Here is a 5,347-nt window from a genome sequence, read left to right on the forward strand (position 1 = left end):
CGGGTAGCACGGAGAATGGGTGGGAGGGAGTGCTGGAGGCCATCACATCAAGGCAGCCGGGCAGATGCTACCCCATATGAGTGGGACTACTGAAAAAAAGTTAGGTGCATGTTGCATTACTTTACTGCTGATGGTGATGTTTAAATTGGATGTCATAAAAGCAACTGAAATGTATCTAAGCTGATGGAAGCTTTTTTGTTGGACCTTGCTGAAAGTCCTTCATTGAGAAGCCCAATGGCGAAGGGAAAATTATCATGAGTAACTGAAAAGTGTTCAGCATGTCACATTTTGTGCATCCAAGCTGATTCATTAATCGTGTCACACAATGTGCTGCAATGTAACTGATGCACCACACATGTGTTAAAATGACACACGCACCAACAGAGGGTGGCACTCCTCCATATTTGGCCTCGAAAAAATAGGGTTGAAGTGCAAGCCTTAAGGTCTGCCCTGCAAGTAGTGAGAGTAATTGAATGGCAGGATTCCTGCATTGGTGACCCTTCCTTGTCGTCTTGCGATGGCCTGATGACAGGACCATTATATGCTGCAGTCGGATGTGGATGGGGATATTCCTGACGAAGCAGATGACCTGAGGGACAAATGTGTGTTTCTCGCAACGCACCACACATGTGTTAAAATGGCACATGTACCAACAGAGGGTCAACACTGTGAGTGTATTTGCAAGTGTACAATAACAAAGGTTACATAAGATTATTACATTTACATAAATTTACAGGAGCAACACCCACCCCTCGACCCGGCACCACCACCTCTCCTCCCCCCCTTGCAGCGATGCCCGATGTCCTCTTCCTCCCCATGCCTACACGACGGCATGGCGCTCCCCTGCACGAAACTGCCTCTGGTTGAGGAGGTTGTGCAGTAGGGCAGCAGGATGTCTGCAGACGTATGCGTCTTGGTGAAAAGGTAGGGCGCGGGACTGAAGGCGCAGGGATCTCCCTCTCCTTCGGATCTGTCTGCCTTGAGGTGTGGGGTTGGGGGCTTGCACGACCCGTGCAGAAGCCATCTCTTGCCTGATGGCCTCAACGTTTTCCATTGTATGCTCCAAGACTGTAATGAGCCGGTCCATCCTCTGATCATACTGCTGGGTGAAGGAGGCAATGCTGCCAGCTATCCCATCCATGATCTGCAGCATGTCGCAACCTATCTCCATGCCGGTGCTTGATAGCTGCACCATCTGGTTGAGTACAGAGAGCCGTAATGCATCCGCAAGTGGTTGCTTGCTGCTACTGGGTGCTGGCGCCTTGCTTCCCTTCGAGCCATGGCCTCTCCGCTTGGTTGAGCAAGCGTCTGTGGAGTCTGTTGGAAAGCCCAGGAAATCGGAGCCCAAAGCCGAGATTCTCACATGGCAGGAGGCTGATGTCAGCCGCTTTCGGTTCCTCCAGGTCAAGGGGCAGAAAGATGGACCCTTCTCCTTCCTCTCTCTCCTGTTCTTCCTGGCCCTGGGTGGCAGAGGTGGTAGCCGGTGGGGGGGGGGGGGGGGGTGGGGGGTGGGCTGCAGGAAGGAGCCAGTGTCTTCGGGTGTGGAGAACGTCGGGATGGGAGATGCTGGGGTCTGACGGCTTCTGTGAAGGCCGGAGGTCAATTGTATCTCTAGATCCTTGCTGTCCGACTCAGCATCTACAAGTAGAGGACAACATTTCAGTCTGGGGCGGGGGGGATGGGGGGGCGTTGGGGGTGGTCAAGCTGAGATGTGAGCCATTCCATCTCACATTCATCATCATCATAGGCAGTCCCTCAGAATCGAGAAAGACTTGTTTCCACTCTTAAAATGAGTCCTTAGGTAGCTGAACAGTCCAATACAAGAGCCACAGTCCCTGCCACAAATGGAACAGATAGTCATTGAGGGTAAGGGTGGGTGAGATGTTCTTTCCGCTGCCTGCGCTTGTTTTCTGCTGTACTCGGCAATGTGACCCGAGGTGCTCAGCGCACTCCCGATTGCACTTCGTCTTTGGCCAGGGACTCCCAGGTGTCGGTGGGGATGTTGCACTTTATCAGGGAGGCTTTGAGAGTGTCCTTGAAACGTTTTCTCTGACCACCTTTGGCTCGTTTGCCATGAAGGATCGCTTCTCGGCCTTTTGGCTAAGATCATGCGTAACTGACCTGACAGGGGAGTAACCATGACCCCAAAGTGGTTCTCCCTGGATCAGGAAGGTGGTTCTCCTCTGCTTTTTGGAAATAGGAAGTGGGTGGGGTGGATTGACCCATCCACCTCCACGGAGGTGTGTGGGGGGCCTGACCCATCCACCTCCATGGCACGAACCTGGTATTGCAGTACTTCCAGGAATGGCGCAGTGGCTCTAGGCCTTTTGGCTAAGAGCATTGGTGCAGAGTGATCCTTGATGTGTGCAAGGTGACCTCTGGGGTTTGTGATTTGACAAAGAATTGGAAAGATTGGCAACGAATAAAAAAAATGAAAAAAAAAATGAAGGAGTTCTGAGTAGAGCGCTTGCTTTGGAAGTCTCGTGTCTGGCATGTGGACAATGTGGCATGCCCAGCGGAGCTGATCAAGTGTGATCTGTGCTTCAATGCTGGGGATGTTGGCCTGGTCAAGGACAAATCCACTGCATCTGTCCTCGCAGTGGATTTGTAGGATCTTGCGAGGCATCGTTGCTGGTATTTTTCCAGCGACTTGAGGTGTCTACTGTACATGATCCATATCTCTGAGCCATACAGGAGGGCGGGTATTACTACAGCCTGTAGACCATGAGCTTGGTGCTAGATTTAAAGGCCTGGAATTCGAACACTCTTTTCCTCAGGTGGCCGAAGGCTGCGCTGGCGCACTGGAGGGGGTGTTGAATCTCCTCATCAATGTTTGCTCTTGTTGATAAGAGGCTCCCGAGGTCTGGAAAATGGTCCACGTTGTCCCGGGCCACGCCGTAGATCTTGATGACTGGGGGGCAGTGCTCTGCGGCGAGGACAGGCTGGTGGAGGACCTTTGTCTTATGGATGTTTCGCGTAAGGCCCATGCTTTCGTATGCCTCAGTAAATAAATCGACTATATCCTGGAGTTCAGCCTCTGAATGTGTGCAGACGCAGGCGTCGTCCTCGTATTGTAGCTCGACGACAGAGGTTGGGGTGGTCTTGGACCTGGCCTGGAGACGGCGAAGGTTGAACAGCTTCCCACGGTTCTGTAGTTTAGAAACATAGAAACATAGAAAATAGGTGCAGGAGTAGGCCATTCGGCCCTTCTAGCCTGCACCGCCATTCAATGAGTTCATGGCTGAACATGCAACTTCAGTACCCCATTCCTGCTTTCTCACCATATCCCTTGATTCCCCTAGTAGTAAGGACTTCATCTAACTCCTTTTTGAATATATTTAGTGAATTGGCCTCAACAACTTTCTGTGGTAGAGAATTCCACAGGTTCACCACTCTCTGGGTGAAGAAATTCCTCCTCATCTCAGTCCTAAATGGCTTCCCCCTTATCCTTAGATTGTGTCCCCTGGTTCTGGACTTCCCCAACATTGGGAACATTCTTCCTGCATCTAACCTGTCTAACCCCGTCAGAATTTTAAACGTTTCTATGAGGTCCCCTCTCATTCTTCTGAACTCCAGTGAATACAAGCCCAGTTGATCCAGTCTTTCTTGATAGGTCAGTCCCGCCATCCCGGGAATCAGTCTGGTGAACCTTTGCTGCACTCCCTCAATAGCAAGAATGTCCTTCCTCAGGTTAGGAGACCAAAACTGTACACAATACTCCAGGTGTGGCCTCACCAATGCCCTGTACAACTGTAGCAACACCTCCCTGCCCTTGTACTCAAATCCCCTCGCTATGAAGGCCAACATGCCATTTGCTTTCTTAACCGCCTGCTGTACCTGCATGCCAACCTTCAATGACTGATGTACCATGACACCCAGGTCTCTCTGCACCTGCCCTTTTCCTAATCTGTCACCATTCAGATAATAGTCTGTCTCTCTGTTTTTACCACCAAAGTGGATAACCTCACATTTATCCACATTATACTTCATCTGCCATGCATTTGCCCACTCACCTAACCTATCCAAGTCGCTCTGCAGCCTCATAGAGTCCTCCTTGCAGCTCACACTGCCACCCAACTTAGTGTCATCCGCAAATTTGGAGATACTACATTTAATCCCCTCGTCTAAATCATTAATGTACAGTGTAAACAGCTGGGGCCCCAGCACAGAACCTTGCGGTACCCCACTAGTCACTGCCTGCCTTTCTGAAAAGTCCCCATTTACTCCTACTCTTTGCTTCCTGTCTGACAACCAGTTCTCAATCCATGTCAGCACACTACCCTCAATCCCATGTGCTTTAACTTTGCACATTAATCTCTTGTGTGGGACCTTGTCGAAAGCCTTCTGAAAGTCCAAATATACCACATCAACTGGTTCTCCCTTGTCCACTCTACTGGAAACATCCTCAAAAAATTCCAGAAGATTTGTCAAGCATGATTTCCCTTTCACAAATCCATGCTGACTTGGACCTATCATATTACCTCTTTCCAAATGCACTGCTATGACATCCTTAATAATTGATTCCATCATTTTACCCACTACCGATGTCAGGCTAACCGGTCTGTAATTCCCTGTTTTCTCTCTCCCTCCTTAGTTCCACTATATTATGCCAACAAGGAGTTCCATCTGTACATGCCCACACCAATAATGGGCGACAAAGTGTGCGTTCAACCACGAGTGCCTTAACATTGCATGTACTTTCATGCCATGAGCATCGCTGACACCAGAGATGAATATAACCTTACCACGCAGTAGCACTGCATCTACATCAATGTCTATAGTTGCACGGTGGCAGTCACCCACCAATGCCAATGCACGCTACTCCAGCCTGGTCAATTCGACCACCTCGTCTGGGTCCAATTCGATCGCACTCAGGCTTGCTTGGTTGGCTGCTTGTTTTTTCTCCACAAAGAAATATTGCAGCCTTTAGCCCCTTTGCTGATGTCTCCCACACACACGCATCTGGCGCACAATGTTTTTGGCCTTGCCACGACCATCCCGGTTGAGTTCGTTTTACCTGCAACTCCACCTCCGTCACGAGCTCCTCCAATTCCTGTTCATTGAACCATGGAACTCTGGTCCTGGTTTTGGCAATCTTCATTGAAGATTTCTGGTCACTCATCCCCAGTGATGAGAGGAATGGCTGCTGAAGTGTTTGTGGGTTTAAATTTCTCACACTGCCCTCTCACCAATGCCACCTCTCTGCTCTCTAACCTTCAACTCTCCCCTCACACTCACAGTTGAAATAAAGTTCTCTCCTTTTATGTGAATGCGCAGTTCTCCAATCAGCCTCCAAGGGCCACAAAAGGATGACACGTCAGATCAAGAAAACTGCAAAAAAAACAAA

General features: G+C 49.8%; 1 pseudogene; it reads left to right on the top strand.

Annotated features, from left to right (window-relative positions):
* Positions 1-2,080: 2,080 nt before the first annotated feature.
* On the top strand, positions 2,081-2,318 carry LOC139229476 (U2 spliceosomal RNA; annotated as a pseudogene).
* The last annotated feature ends 3,029 nt before the right edge of the window (positions 2,319-5,347 follow it).

This window comes from Pristiophorus japonicus, chromosome 18, assembly GCF_044704955.1.
Source record: "Pristiophorus japonicus isolate sPriJap1 chromosome 18, sPriJap1.hap1, whole genome shotgun sequence".
In the NCBI taxonomy this organism is placed as follows: Eukaryota; Metazoa; Chordata; class Chondrichthyes; family Pristiophoridae; genus Pristiophorus; species Pristiophorus japonicus.